This window comes from Heloderma suspectum, chromosome 2, assembly GCF_057233095.1.
Source record: "Heloderma suspectum isolate Gila_16-S chromosome 2, 16-S_ref, whole genome shotgun sequence".
Taxonomy (NCBI): domain Eukaryota; kingdom Metazoa; phylum Chordata; class Lepidosauria; order Squamata; family Helodermatidae; genus Heloderma; species Heloderma suspectum.
This window is the reverse complement of record NC_139459.1, coordinates 115,315,390-115,331,745: the sequence shown is the minus strand read 5'-3', so window position 1 is coordinate 115,331,745 and position 16,356 is coordinate 115,315,390. Positions and strand designations below refer to the sequence as shown.

Sequence of the window (16,356 nt, the reverse complement as noted above, 5' to 3'; positions counted from 1 at the left end):
TCAATGGGAAAGGGCTATGTAAATATTATGCATAATAGAATTTTTTTTCTTAGCCAAGATGCTAATTGCTTGCGTCTTTATGTTCAAGATGTCATTAAATCCTAGGGTCACTATAAGGCTGATTCATGGCACACTGATGACGTGATATCTCAACTTGATAACTTTAAGGTGAATCTATGAACTGTCTCCACTGAACAGTGTGTCGTGTTGACTTGAGGTCGGGTGATTTTGAAAGTTCTGTTTAGAGTGATTAAACTGCGATTACTGATCAAAGCCCTATTCAGGCATTCAAATTACATGATGAGGGAGAGCAGGGATGAGCGTGCTAGCTCTGCCCACCCCCCTCCTTTGCCAGCCTCGTCACCCTCCATGCATTGGGGACAAACTGCAGCGGGGAGCCTTCTTTACCTGTACAGGCCCTCTCCGCGATTTAGAACCTTGATGCCAATGTTAATGAGCAATGAACATGCATGAATTACCAGGCCATCATTTAGAAATGTGGTGGCATTCTTGCATCTGAAACACATGCTTCTATAGAACATATGAATTGCCTCTTAGATACTTGAAAGCTAAAATGAATGGGAAAGAATAGAATATCCTTTTAGTGCCGCATGTGCTAGAGCAAGAATCCAGAACTGGTGATTGTCAGAGGTGATAAGCAATTACATAAAATGGGCCTTGGTGATTTAAAGGCATTCATAACCCTCAAACAAATCATGAATTCTCTTCCTGGGTTGTTTGTGGTTAATAGCCGATAGTTAAACCATAATGAAAAGTTCACATGTAATGACAACCCATGATTCAACAATAACCCACGATTCAATGGCAACCCATACTCAACCTATGCTCTGGGTTGTTGTTACATGTGAATCAGGTCATTGTGTGTGAGCAGTGTTCTTCATTAAAGGGAGGGGGGGCTTTAGGCAAGCGTTCAAAAAGTGTGCAGGGTCTACACATGGGAGAGGGAGTGGGGATGAGCATGCAAGCTCTTCTTCCCCATCACTCTTCACCATATGCAGAGTGCGACTGTTGGCCATGGGGAGCCTCCTCTACCCGTGGAGTCCTTGTGCAATTTGGAGCCCTAGGAGAGGACAAGAATAGCAACCAAGCAGCATAAAGCTAGAATTTTTGTCCCCACTCTCCTTCCTTGCATGTAGACCCTATGCGTTTTTAAAACACCTGAAGAGGGCTATGTTGAATTATCATCATGTGGACTGGAGCACCCACTTCAGACTAAGTTTAGATATTTTAATTTAAATATTAACTTCTACCATTATTATTGTGGTTAGACATGGAAAATAAAGGTCACTGCCTCTTTATAACCTCTGTGGTTTGAGGCCAGCAAGTTTGCTTGCCTGCTTCAACCACCCAAAACTATTTGTTCTACACTAAATTTCTGTGATGTCCACCTAGACATGTGTGCGCTCCTGCTCTCTGTCGTTCCCCCCCCCCCCCACTTATGAAAGTATAGTTTGGTGTGAAAGATGCAATTTGTCCTGTGAGGGATAATCGGTCCTTGCATTAGGGGATTGGACTAGATGGTCTCTTGTGTCCTTGAAGAGCTATGATTCCATGAGTTTTTAAGCCATGATGTTTAGTGTTTACATAGCACTTTCTGGTTGTTCGAAGTGCTTCATGTACTGTGTTAATAATCTTTACAATTACACTGGAAGATACAGAAATACCCCCATAAGTAGTCCAAAAGTGGTCATGTGTCTTCTGTAGAAATAGATGGGTAACTTGTTCCACCTGTGTTAAGTTTATATATGGTTTTAGGCTTGTAAGTATACCAGCTAAAAGTAATGGAGGAAAATAGCCCTGAGAAGGAATGCGTACATGTAGATACCTCAAAGATTTTCCTCTAGTTATAATAGTGGGGCTTCCATTTAGGTTAGGAGTGAGTTAGCCTTGTCTCTGGCTACAAGAAGTACTACAGTGGCTATATTTTAAGTACTGAGTGTTGCTGGAGGCTTGCTAAAATGGGAGGGGGCACAGTTTAGTACTACACCACATAAAGTGCATGCAGAAGGTTCCAGGTTCAGTCCTTGGCATTTCTAGTTGAGAAATTTCTTGTGGCTTGGAGTGAAAACCCATCTGTTTGTAGTCTTGTCTCTAGCCCAGTAAGACAGCAGGACTGGGTCTTCTGCTCACACACTCATTCCCTACTTCTTTTGTCTTGGGGAGAAGCATACAAGGAATTGTCCATGGAGTATATAATTAAATATATTCAGCTTCAGTGGAGATCCTGTGTTCAAATAACGGAGTTCTCTTGGATAAGGAGGCGGGTGTCGGGGGCAGGGAGCAGTTCGGTGCAGTTTCCTTATATGAATTTGGCTTCTTGAAAAAGCAGATAAAAGTAATCCCTCTGCTCCTCTCGTTCTGTAAGTCTTGATCTATGATGTTTCATGTTACCCTTCACAGCAAGTGTTACATTTTTATGATGTGGGTCAAATTAATTAATTACATAGCATATGATTGAGGATACTTTTTTTTACTCTAGAGTAAGTGCACATGACCCAGATTTGGATCAGGACCACCAAGTTCCAGAAGGGGTGGTTAAACCTCCCGTACTAATTTATCCTGAAATCCTACACACACACACACCGCAGGGGGATTAAAAAAAGGGGGGAATGTCTCCATTGATGACATCAAAAAAGTTTATTTTCTTTTTTTAACGTCCATTTGCAGGCAGGGGATTTAAGGAAAAACTTGCGGGGTGAGGTTTAGTCCTCCCTTCTTGGTGTGTGTCTTAATCTGAATTGGGGCCATGCACACTTAGTCTGGAGGAAGAAAAGAATCTCAGCTATATGCTATGCAATCAATACCTGCTGTTGGGTGGCACACAAATGTAATAAATGAATGACTGAAATGAATCATATAGTTGACCCTGGGAGAACCAAGGAATGATGCAGCCAAATGGACTTCCTGGAGAAAGACGTGAATGAATGATTAGGTACATACTGCAGGAAGGACCCCTTTAGATATCCTGGTCTCAGCTTATTTAGGGCTACGTAAAAAGTTCAATAGGCAGTCACTCAGTTTTTGAGCTATAGACTCTGAATGTACCCTAACGCAACATACACAGGGAAGTTCTGGAGACTCAAGCTTAAGAATTGGGAAAGTCCCCTTGGCAAGAGTGCCTTTCTTCTTAAAAAACTCAGAGAATCATAGTGCGGCAAGGACAGAAATAGACACCAATCTAAGCTTTAAGAGAAAGTGGTGGGGCAGATCATGAAAATTCATGATGATTCATTTGTATTTACTTCAGGGATGGGCTTTTGGCCCTCTAGTTTTGGCCTACAACTCTCAATAGACCTAGCCAGTATAGCCAATGGTGAGGGATGAATTCCCTGCCCCTGACTAGATCCAACTTTTACATTCTTGCCATTTTGTGACTATGTCCCCCGCCCCAAAACACTCTCTCAAAATTCTGAATGTGCCAATGGGCCCCAAAAGGTTAGGGACTGCTGGCATAGCTATTTCAGCCAGGTTGAGGACTTTCCCTTTAGGATTTTCATACATTTTCAAGACATGAGCCAAAAATTAGCAAGACATAAGTTTGCCCTATCCAAAACCAAATCATGGGATGGAAGGAATTCCATATTAAAGGGCAGAGAAACTCGTTTGAGGCCACTTCATGGCAGTCTGGCTGTAGTTCTATCTGCAAATCCTGCATATAGTTGATATACAGTTAACTCCCAGGGTCAACTATATGTTTCATTTCAGTAATTCAACTATTACATTTGTGTGCCACCCAACAGCAGGTACTGATTGCATAGCATATAGCTGAGATTGTTTTCTTCCTCTAGACTAAGTGTGCATGGCCCCAATTCAGATTAAGACACACACCAAGAAGGGAGGACTAAACCTCACCCCGCAAGTTTTTCCTTAAATCCCCTGCCTGCAAATGGAAGTTAAAAAAAGAAAAAAAAACTTCTTCGGTGTCATCAATGGAGACATTTCCCCCCCCTTTTTTAATCCCCCTGCGGTGTGTGTGTGTGTGTGTGTGTAGGATTTCAGGATAAATTAGTACGGGAGGTTTAACCACCCCTTCTGGAACTTGGTGGTCCTGATCCAAATCTAGGTCATGTGCACTTACTCTAGAGTAAAAAAAAGTATCCTCAACCATATGCTATGTAATTAATGTAACATGTAATTTGACCCTCAGAATGTGTGTGGGAAAGCACTCTGAATATGTGCTGATGCTCCTAATTTTTTACTGTGTGTGCTGACTGCTGCTTCTTTTTTAGGATTTGTGCTTTTTCAGTAGTATAACTTTTTGTTGTGTTTTATTATTATTTTAACATATTGCTTTCGCATTGGGGTTTTTATATATTGTGGACAGCACCAAGGATATGACAGTGACAGGCAGAATGATGTTGTTGTTAAGTCGTGTCTGACTCTTCGTGACCCCATGGACCATAGCACGCCAGGCCTTCCTGTCCTCCGCTCACTCCCAGAGTGTGCTCAAGTTCATGACAGGCAGAATACATGTTTTCAAATAAGTGGTCTTGTTTAGTGAAAAGTTCTGCTTGTTCAGAAGGCTAACCTGCTGTTTCAAAACTGAAGCACACATGAATCTTGCTCAAACTTATATGTGCCACAGGTTTGATGCTCTACTAGCATGTAAGTGTACTTACATACATTTGACTTCTAAACAATGAGGTCATGTATTTGAAAAAATAGTTGGAAATACAAGGGATAGCAAGGGAAAAGGAGCAACGGAGCAGCTGCCTTCTTTCAAATATATTTAGCTGGAAAAGATAGGGCTAAGGAAGGAGATGTCAGTAGCTAAGGATACCATGAAGACCTGGGGTGAACTGGTGGGTCTCATCTTCATGGCAAGACACATGTTAACTTAGAAATGGATAAATTAGGGGTAAAATCCAATGTCTTCCATTGCTCTCGCAATGGGATTTTCCCCTCTTCTCCCTCCTGGAGCCCCCTGTCTGCTCTGGAGGGTCCCTCAATCTTCCAGAGCAGATTTTGAGGGTGCATGTAGGGAGGAGGGATTGCTCCCTTCCCATTCTGCTGATGGAAGCTGTTCTAATTGGATACAACCCCATGTCTTCATCCTTTCTCTCTTGCTGCCTCTTTTTTTTTAGAATGCGTTATCTCCTTTGCAAGTATTTAAACAGCATTTCAAAGTATTTCTTCTCCCCAATTTTTGACCTCTCTGATCTCTGCCTCTTCTCCTTTTGTGACTCTCCCCCTTTTCTTATGGTCATGTCTTTTGAGTAGGGTTTGTTCTTTTTTGTTTAGTTTTAGCCTAGTTCTTGGGGGTATTACTACAACTAGACTCAGTGACCTAGTTTGGATGACATGACAGCCCTTTGTGGGTTCTGCCTTTATGAATATGCAAGTCACAGCTGGGGGGTTACCATGGCTTGTCATGACATCTGAACTGGGTGGTAGGGGTTATTTGAGGGTTAAATAAAGCTCACATAAACCTAAATATGGACCATGGGTTACATGAGGCCTGTTTAACCCTCAAATAACCCATGCTACCCAGGTATGGAAGATATGGAAACCCACGGCAACCCCTGTCTGGAGCTTGCATATTCATGATGGTGGCTGGCACACACTGTACCTCCTCGCTGGTAAATTAACCCATGACGGGCTGTTGTGTGAACTGGTCCAAGAGGTAGGGTTAGTGGTGGAGACACTCGTAACTCCCAAAATGAAATGGGGGAAGTATGAATTTTAAAAGACATTTAATTTATGTATGTATTTATTTGATTTGTACCCCGCCATTCTACCAAAAATGGCACTCAGGGTGGCTCGGTCTTAATATCATGAGAGCTAAACAATACAACAGATATGGATGGCTCTTAATTTGCCGGAGTGGGTGGGGTCAACCCTAGCACATGTTGCTTTGCGTTGCTTGAGAAAAACATCTTCATTATAAAAAACTGGAGGCAGGGTGAGGAAGGGTAAAGTGACCATCTGTAGTTTGTTTGCCACTGCTAAACGCTGCTAGACTGAATAGAATGGGAGCCAAACTACAAATTACACTACTTGGGTAGCATGTAGCTGAAAATTGGCTGTTAATTTACTCTGGTGTATGCACACATGGCCCCTATTTGGATTGGGACTGGCATGCACTGAAAGGCTTAATCCTCCTCCCACATTTCCCTCCAAAATTCCTCCCATGGGGAGGTTAAAAAAGCATCCATTGATGCTGATGGGGACTTTAAACTTTCTTAAACACGGTGGAAAGTATTTCAGGAAGAAGTGAGGGAAGGTTTAATCCTCTCCTCCTGATGCACAGTCGTTCTAAATCAAGGCTCCGCATACTTACACTTGAGTAAATTAAAAGCTTACCTTGAGCTCCACACTATGTGATTAACATAATGTGTAGTTTGGCTCTGGTAAGAAATGGTGTTGATACCTTCATTTTGAAAGATAATTAGCTATAATTCCTATATAATGTAAGGCTACATTATATAACCTTGTGTGTGCTGTTAAAAAACAGTGTACAAAAATTACTCAAGCATCCTGACATACATAAATCATAGCGAACAAGAAAACCCAAAGCATGCTCCGCGTCTCGATGGGCATGATTTTAAAACTTTTTTTGTCTATTGAAAGATAACTATTGAAATGACAAAGGCTATCGAGCATAATTTTAGTGAGTTCATTCTGATCTTCAGGCATGTATCATACTAGTAATAATTCACTTAATTAGTAGACTAACAGCACAATTATGTACCTGTCAGTCCCATTGAGTTCAGTGGGGCTTACTCAGAGGTAAGTGAATATAGGATTCAGCATAAGTGAAGACTTATGGATTACATGCCCATGTGATTAGCTGAACGTTTTTACTTTCTATCTAAAGGGTACTTCTAGACTGTCTTTACTGCTGTTGCTTTTTATTTTTAAGGAACAACTGAAAGAGTTGAAGGAATGGGGTGTATTGGCAAAGGACACAGTTGCAGAAAGAGTTCTAAAGATCACTGATAACCCATCCTATTTTTAATTAAATATTTTTAGAGAAAAGTTCCATATGTCACTCTTTAATACTAAATAACTAAGGATAATGCTGTAGGCTTTAAAAGGGTCTTGGAATGTTCTTAAAGGGCAGTACCCTATTTGACACAATCACTAATATACCTTATGTTGCGCTAGTGTAAGCGACTTCTAGCGCAGTGCCAATAGCATTTGCTCGAGTGACAGAATTTCCTGAATAGGATACTACCCAAAGTTATTTTTGCCCTGCCCCCAGCCAATGTAATGCTGACTAAAACATATGGTGCAGAAACGGATAGTATTTCCAGCAGAATTTATCTGTACAGTAACTTCTAGACAGAGGAAGTAATACTCCTCTTAAAATGTAAAGGAGCCAAATGGGATTGCATGCATTGGGTCTGTTCACACATCATGACACCCCACTGTGGGGGCTGTTGCATTGTGCCAGGCACCCGTGGGCATCCAGCTTGCTGTGCGTTGTTGTGTCATGCAAACCCAGGCAGCAGGGGTTGCTTGAAGGTTAAATAACCTTCAAATGACCCACTCCATGAGTTATTTGAGGGTTGTCTAACCCTCAAACAACCTCTGGCACCTGGCTTCAAACAACATGACAAGCTGCTCGTGGGCATCATTCAGAAATGGCCCCCATGAAACACAACAGCCCCTGCAGTAAATTAAGCCACAGTGAGTTGTCGTGTTGTCCGAACCAGGTCACTTTGTTAGTAACGGACATGTTGCTAGAAATAGTATTCAATTCTTCAAACAAAATCAGCTGAATTACTTTTAACTTCCATGCAGCCTCAGTTTGTCATCTTATCCCTTCCTTTTCATAGACATTTAAAACTGTCTGGAATAGGCAGTAAATAGCCCACTGTGGCGAAAACATCATTAGGTTTTCTCTTAATGGAAGCTTCTTGTAGATAGAACGTGGTCGTTCATTTTATTTCTAAGGTGGGTCTTTAATGACTTTCTCTTAATGTTGCCAAAGATTGTAAAACATGGAAGGGAAGTGGCTAAATAGTCTCCTTTATTTTTATACCATGGCTCTAGCAGTGTTACAGCTATGGCCCAAATGGTGTTTCCATTCCATACTTCGTAACAGCTTCCCTCATATCATCAGTCCTAAAGCTGAGCAATTTGTAACAATATATATAAGATGCAGTTGCTTCTCTAGAAAGTTTTAGCCAAAATGGTTTTCATTTAGCTAGCAAGTAGAGGTTTAACAGTTAATCAGAATTGGCATTGAAAATAAAAATGCAGCTGAAACTGTGGGTTGTATCCAATGTTAGTCCTACCTAGCCCATTGAAATGAATGGGATCTAAGTTATAGTAACATTACATACAACCTTGTGGCTTTTATACTTTTAGCTAAATGTTGTTAAATTTATTTTTAGATCTAGTCGGCTTTGGAGCTGATCTGTACTGAACAAACAACAATACTGTTTTTAAACTGTTGGATATGGAAATAATGCCACTTGTTTCTGGATCAGGTTGTGCTGCTTAATAGGGAGTCTGAAACTGACTGGTGTTGTCCCTGTTGCCAGGGGCAGCAATGACTTGTTAGGATAGGAATTATGACTTTTGCCTAGAGATAATGCAATATCCTGGCATTATCCTATTTGAAATGGTCATTGGGCTTTCTTTTAATTTGCATAAATATAATGGTTTATATAATCCAGAAGCAAATGTAGGAAATGTGGGAAATAACATCCTCAGATGTATGCTTCTATTTCCAATGAAGTACTCTGAAGATGTAGACAGTAATCTATATGTCCATGAAGTTTAGATGTCATTCATTTACAATGCTGTCTTGAATTTTCAGTTGTCCTTCTCAGTACTCTGCTAGACCCTAACATGTGAGATTTTACTTGAGTGTGTTAGCAGGCCAAAACAAAACATACAATTTCACCTACTTTTATCTAAACTTTGTTGCTGCCTTGTATTTTAGAGATCTCATGGTTCTAAAATGTTGAACATTCATGCATCTACCATCATGTGAATACCAGGAGTGCTGCTAAAGTAACCGTAACATTTATATGAGCTAGTAACATTATGCAGAAGCCCTTGTATATTCAGGCAGTTTTAAATCCCACACGGAGACTTTTGTTAGCTCTCATCTGAAGAGTGTGAGGCAACAAGGGAAGGGAGAGGAAGGAAAGCTTGTAAAGTTTATGGCTATTGAGGCAGTGAGAGAATAGTGCAGACCACTTAAAACTCTAAATGATCTGCTTTTATCTTTGTTTTTTTTTTAACTGCTTTGTGAAACACTTCAATCACAGGATGTTTGATTTCATGAAAAAAAAGCCTGTCAGTTTCCTATATTGAACCATGTGACAGTGTGATAACAGAATACCTGGGTTTTTTTTCATTGCCTGTTGAATTATGGTGGTGGTCTTATAATATTTACATAAGCTGTTAACTGTTCTGTAAACTGGAAAATTTGAAATCTTGGATCCCATTATGGAATATTTGGAGCTGGAGCTGCTGTTTAAGAAAATAACTGTGGGTGGGAAGAGATAGTGGGGGTATTCGTTTTGTAGATTTGCCACCAACATATTTAGCTGAACAGAGAAAATCAAAGTTAGGAGCATCACATTGACCTGGTTCGCACATAATGCTAACCCATGGCATGGGTTGTTGAATTCTGGGTTGTCATGATATGTGAATACAGCCATGTTATGAAACCATGGTTTGTTAATCATGAACAATCCAGAAAGAGTACCCAGGTTAAACTCTGGGTTGTTTAAAGCATGGGTTGACATTACATGTGAATCCAGAACTGTGGGTAGTTCATGGGTTGTTTCACTGGGCTACAGAGGTGGCAGGCAAGAGTGGTAAAAAAAAATGCAGCCACTTTACATGCCAGTATTACAGCACTGCAAAGGTATTTGGGATACAGGGAAGGAGTGGGTGAAGCAATAGGGAAACAAACAACCAGGGATTGAGAAAATAAATGGAGGTTTATTTGATCGCCTACCAGACAAACCCTGGATAGGGCAACAAATCATGGGTTAGCATCAGATGTAACAGCGGCGCCCAATGGTAATTAGTGGGTTAAACAAACCCGAGTTAACCCAAGAACAAGCCATGGGTTAACTTGGGGTTGTTTAATCCGTGAACAACCCCAAGTGCCCGGGTTTGGACATCACGGAAACCGGAGGCAGCTTGTGTGCGGCAAGTGTCCATGTAATTCATGAATTAATTAATTAACCCATGAATTGCCACTGGATGCTGCCATTACATCCCATTATGTGTGAGCCATTATGTGAACAATCCCATTATGTGTGAGCCAGGCCATTGTAGAGTAATCATGAAAGACTCTTAAGTGTGGGTTGCATCCAGAAATGGCCTTCCGCAGACAGAAGGGCTCCTTCCATCTACAGAAGGCTTCTGATCCAGTGGAGCATTGCTACTGGCAGAATGTGGGAGGAGGTGATTTTAGCTGATTTCTCCTCCCTCTGTAGGCCCTAAACCCCCTGAAAATCTGTTCCAGAGTGTTGGCAGGGGGCCTGCTGGAACAGCATGCAAAGTAGCACTTAGGGGCTGCAGAGAGAGGGAGGAATTGTCGAAAATCACCGCTTTCCTTCCCCCACAATAAAACTCTGCTCAGGGAGTGTCCCTGCTGTTGGGAGTAAACGTATTTGACCCCAATTACAACATACAGACTACAAATGAATTAGCACTGTGGAAGTAAGACTCAATGTAGATAAATAGATGAAATTAGCTGCTTTTTAATTAGAGCCAGGAAAATTAAATACAAATACGCTGAATTTCTAGTGATCGTTTTATTGTGATCAGTGCAGAGTTTCAGTATCCAAAAAGAAATCAAAATCACAGAACTCAGGTGTACGCATATTTAGAGACTACTTTTTAAGTTTGAATTATTGCTTTTTTGGATTGCATATGTGGCTGTAGCAACATTGATAGTCCTATTGCTATTATGGCATCCTATTGAATATAGAAATGCAGAACAATATTTCCCTAAAAAGTGATGAAAGTTATTTTAACATACTAATGACAAAATACATTTGTAATGCCACCTGTTTTTTCATGCTGGGAGATCTGTTGCAGGCATCAGGATTTCTTTTGAATTAATGGTTTGCACATTTTAAAGCAGTTTTTAAAGCTGTTTAATTAACTATAAATTACCATTTTTCTTCTGGCAAACAACCCAACAATTTGTCTATTTTGGATTTTTAGAAATATATTTTGAGTCAACCCCACCCATCCTGGTCTTGTAAATCCTTCAGGTCCTTATTAACTGAAAAACCCTCCCTTCTGTCAGGGCCTGAAGCCAAGATATGATCCTTTTAGCAGATAACATTTAGAGTAAAATACAGTGGTAATGAAATAGGAACCCATATGGAGTTTGAATAATAGCTTTCCATTTTTAAATAAGCGACAGGGGATTGGGGAAAAAAGTTTATTGTAAAGCAGTCTTTTCATTTTCAGCTTCTGATTAAAGTAAGGTGTGCCTTTTAGCTGCATTTAAGTTGATATATGCATTGAAAACCTCAGCTGTGGTTCCCATGAATGTGTCATACCATTATTAAGCAGCATCACTCCATCAGACTAAGATGCTGAACACTTCTGTTCACTTCAACCAAATTCTCACTGCATGAAAGAGCATTCAGAAGAAATGCTATGTGAGACTGACATGGTACACATAACTCATGGTGATTTTACCATATCCGGACATGGGTTTATATTAAAGTATATTAAGTTTTTAACGTGTAATTCATTTGAAGATAGTATTTAAGGATGACTGTTACTAGGGGGGAAATAATTGGCACATTTTGATCTACAGAGTACTCTGTATTGTCCTGAGTGTAAAGATGCAATAACTGAAATAATATTGATAGAAGGGCACATTCCAACCAAAGTTAAGCACTCTTAAATCCCAGAGATTTCAGTGGGATGTGGTTAACCCATTAAACTTGGCAAGTCCTGACTGTGCTTAACTGTGTCTTGACTGTGCTTAACTGTGTCCCGTGTTGGTTATTTTATTCGTGGAAGGCAAGATGACAGACCACCTGATTCAATCTTTTTATCTATATTTCTATGATTCTATCTGCAAAGGTCCTGTTATCTTACCCACAATGGATTATACTCAACCCTAACTGTCCACCAGCGGAACAGAAACTGCTGGTGGAATGGTTTTCCCTTACCCCCTGTAGCCCCCCGTGTACCCCCTCAAATCTGCTCTGGAGAGAGACTCTCCAGAGCAGATTTGGAAGGTCTGCAGGGGGCTGCAGGGAGGAGGAGAGCAAGGGGAAGCCCACTTGTGCAAGTGGAAGTTCAGTTATGTGATGTTGGATTTAAGCTGTATCTACCAACCGCCTCAAAAATACTAATTTACTAAAGCATAGGTAGGCTTGATAACTTTTTCTGATTTATTAAATAATTTAAAATAGATTTACATCATTTTAACCCTAGATTTGTTTTCTAGTTTAAGAAATGACCCCTTTTAACTCCTTACAAAACCCTACTGAATGAACAGAAGGGAGCTGTCAATGTTTATTGATATAAATTAACCCTTGTTACCAGGGGCATTGCTAGGGTATTAAAAGACCCAGGGCACAGGCCCATAACACAAATTTGCGCATGCATACACACATGCACACGAGTCTAAGGGCACGTCTAATACACAGTAGATGTGTGTGTGGTGCGTGCATGCAGTGGGCTTGCGTGTGTGTATAGATTACATACATACATACATACATAAGAAGTGTGCGCTGACCCCCCACCCCACTTCAACTCAGATCCCGATTCAACATTTTGGAAAACATCCCACTTCTGCTCTGGTCAATTTGTAGTCGGACCACTTCAGGTCAGCACCAAACCTGAGTCAAGGTTTGGAAAAATGAGTCTTTATGCTTTCTGTTGACTACCATGGGGAATTAGAAAAAAAAAACTAACTTTTTTCTCTTGGTCAGAACTGGATGCTAATTTCAGGCACAGTAGCCCCCTAGAAGGGGATTACACCTGCCCAATGTCAGAAAAATAGGTGCAGGGATTATATTTTCTTTTAAAGGGAACTGCCAATAACTTTTTTTATTCCTTGGAAGAATTGGATAAAAATTTCAGGTTTCATTGCCCCATCAGAGGAGATCATGTCTGTCAAATTTCAGAATGATAGCCACAGGGGTTTTTGTGCAAGGGTGGCCTTGACATTTTGAGGTCTCCAAAAGAGGACATGTTTACCTCCCTGTGTTCCTTGTGGACCATTGTTCTGAAAATTACAGACAGTCTACAGTTGTCCCTAAGTAAGAAACCAGCAAAGTTTCAGAAGGATAGGTGCAGCAGTTCATGTAGAAGGGGAGTTCTCCAGTTTGGGGGAGGGAGTGATTTGCTTTCCCTTCCATTCATCCCTTCCCCAATAGTTTTGGGGTAAATTTGTAAGAAAATGCACAGGTCATTAGAGGTGTCCCCCAGGCAAGAAACCTGCATAGTTTCTGAAGGATATACATGCATGCAAATTTAGAATGACTAGAATTTATTTACATTTCACCAATGTTAGCAGCAGGGGAACATGGGTGGGAAGGTGCTATTGCACTCATGTCTTGCTTGTGGGTTTCCAATGGGTGTCTGGTTGGCCACTGTGCGAACGGAATGCTGGACTGGATAGACCTTGGTCTGATGCAGCATGGCTCTTCTTATGTTCTTAAATGGAGAATGCCTCTGAGTATGTGCAGCATGTTTTTCTTTCACCACTGGGCACTTACATTCTCGCCCTACCAATTCTGTTCCCCTCCATGCAACCAGCCCTCCTCATCCTACCATCCTCCAGCAACTCTTCATAAAAACAGATGTCTCGTTTTGTGCAACCCCTCTCTACCTCCTCCTTGTTATGCACAAGCTCTCACTGTCTCTTCCTCCCCATAACTTCATTTGTGCCAAGACTTCACCAAGATTCAGCCAATAAGTCTGTTTTCAAAACTAGGGCTAAGTTATGGAGAAACTGAGCATGTACTAAGTGCCTTTCGCTCACCACCGAAGCTAGACTTCATGCAGAAAAACCCTCAAACCCACAAATGACAAAACATGCATAGGACTGAGCTGAAAGGGTAGTCAGTTCATTAGACGGAATTGGGTAGGCACTGTATTAAGCCTGCACTACCATGCTCACAACTCAGGACGTATTTGTGAGTAAACATGCAGAACATCAAGGTGCAACCCTCCCTGCAAAAGTAACTTGTGCTGGAATCCTATGCACACTTTCCTGAGGGTAAGCCTCATTAAACATAATGGGACTTCTCAGTAGGCATACATAGGGTTGCATAATTTAGCAATATTTATCTCTCCTCCACTTAAAAAACAAACCAAAAACTATTTTTATTAAAGCTTTCTGTTCAGAGGAACACAGGAAGCTGACTTGTACTGAGCCAGACCCTGGGTCCATCTACCGCAGAACTGTTGACACTGACTGGCAGCAGCGGCTCTCCAGGGTTTCAGGCAGGATTCTTTCCTCACCCTACCTGGAGATGCTGGAGATTGAACCTGGAACCTTCTACATACCGGGTATGTGCTCTACCACTGAGCTACAGCCCTTCCTACTGCTGGATAATGGCAACTGACAAACAAAACAGCCCTGGATTTGTTTCTTTGCAACAGTGTAAACCCACTTTTCTCAAAGGCTTGAGTAGAAGGAGAACTTTTCAGAACTTTTCTCGCCCACCAAAGAGAATTCTCTTTAAGAATTCCTCAAGATATGCTCTGGGAGGAATAAAGAAGAGAAAGAAAGAACAGGATGGGGGGGGAGGGAGGGAAGAAGAAAAGAATAATGGTGATTGGAAATGTGCGTGGGGGTGGGGGTAGAGAGAATTCCCTAGGCCAAGTGGCTCCTTTCAGAGAGGTAGTACTTCAGAGGAATTTAGGAGGCTGTGGAGGGTTTGTAAGGATTGTACGTACTTAAATGAACTTTATGAGGTGAGGTGGCTGAGGGCTATTTCTAGCTTTTTTAAAACTGTAGAACCTATTTAAAAGCCCCAGCAGTTTGTCTGTCATGACACCACGTAGTCCTAACCCTCCCTTTGGGATTATTTGAGTCCTACAGCTATTTAGGAGAAATTTAAGTAGAGGGGGAGAAAGAACTTTGTGGAGACTGATTGGATCCTTTGATGTACTGAAGCTACTAAAATTATGCAGAAGCCAAAGGTTCCAGTTTGGGGAAGTCAAATCAAATGCTGTGTGAAATACCAGTATTTCACTTGGAGTGCTTTCTTCCCTTCCTTCTCCCACTTCAAAATTTCATTTCAGGCAAGCTCACAACAGTGGGCATGTAAGAGCAGAAAAGAAAAGTAGGGGGAGAGGTTTTTTGCACCTCCAAAACCCCTACACCAGAAATTAGGGATAGTGACCTCCTAATGGTCACCTTAAACACCTTCTGATTAGGATCTCTAATCCCCTGGGTGGCTTGACAGTTTTTACTTTTTGTTTTAGACTTTGAAAAAAGCAAACTTTATGCATGGCTAGTGCAAAAGCCACTGGACCTAACTGTCTGAAATTTGATAGGTTCAGTCAGCTCCATAGGGCCTGCTAGGTGCCCAAATTCCATGAATTTATGTGGAAGCACAAAAAAATTATAGCTCTTTGCTTTGACAGATTTTCTTGAAAATTGCAAATTTTACCTGTGACTAGCTCAAAAGCCACTGGACAACTGCCTGAAATTTGGCAGATTCAATCAGTTCTATGGGGGCTATAAAGCCTCCAAATTTCATGTATTTATCATATAAACTAAAAATGTTATGGCCGTTTTTGTTTTCCAATGCAATGGGAAAATGTAAAAAAAAAAAAAAAAAAAAAGGCAATTAGGATAGTTCAAAAGATCGGTGGCGCAGCGCAAAAAAAAGATCCGGGGCCCGTGCCCAGGTCGGCGTGCTCCTAACAACACCCCTGCTTGTTACCATACAAAGCTGCAAGATTCCATGGATGGTTTGGGTTCCACACAGGCTGTCCCTGTGAATGATCATGGAAATTTCATACCCCTTGCTGATGCCAGTTATGAAAGGATGGGATTAGCTAGGCATATCTTTGGATTCTGGCTCTTGTCCTAATCTTCCTGCCCATGACCGGCTGAGTTGAAAAGAATCCTTTAGCCAGAATGATCTCTGGAATATGTGTGCATACAGTCTGGGTCCCCAACCTTTTTGGACCCATGGGCACATTTGGGAATTTGAGAAACTGTTGTGGGCACCACCACAAAATGCCTAATCAGTGGATCATCACTTTGGCGTCTATCTGTTGCGTCTGTGGATATTAGACTGCGCCTTATTCAGCAAAAACTTTTGTTTCAGTTCTGTTGGACACAGTACCATCTCTTTAATAAGGGATTGTGTAATTCACCTAATTACCGGTGGTGCAATACAGCTAATGCTTCTTTTAAAT

General features: G+C 41.2%; 1 protein-coding gene across 1 annotated transcript in view; it reads left to right on the top strand.

Annotated features, from left to right (window-relative positions):
• Positions 1 to 16,356, top strand: part of MLLT3 (MLLT3 super elongation complex subunit) — a 186,760-nt gene that overhangs the window by 120,874 nt on the left and 49,530 nt on the right. The window lies entirely within an intron of this gene.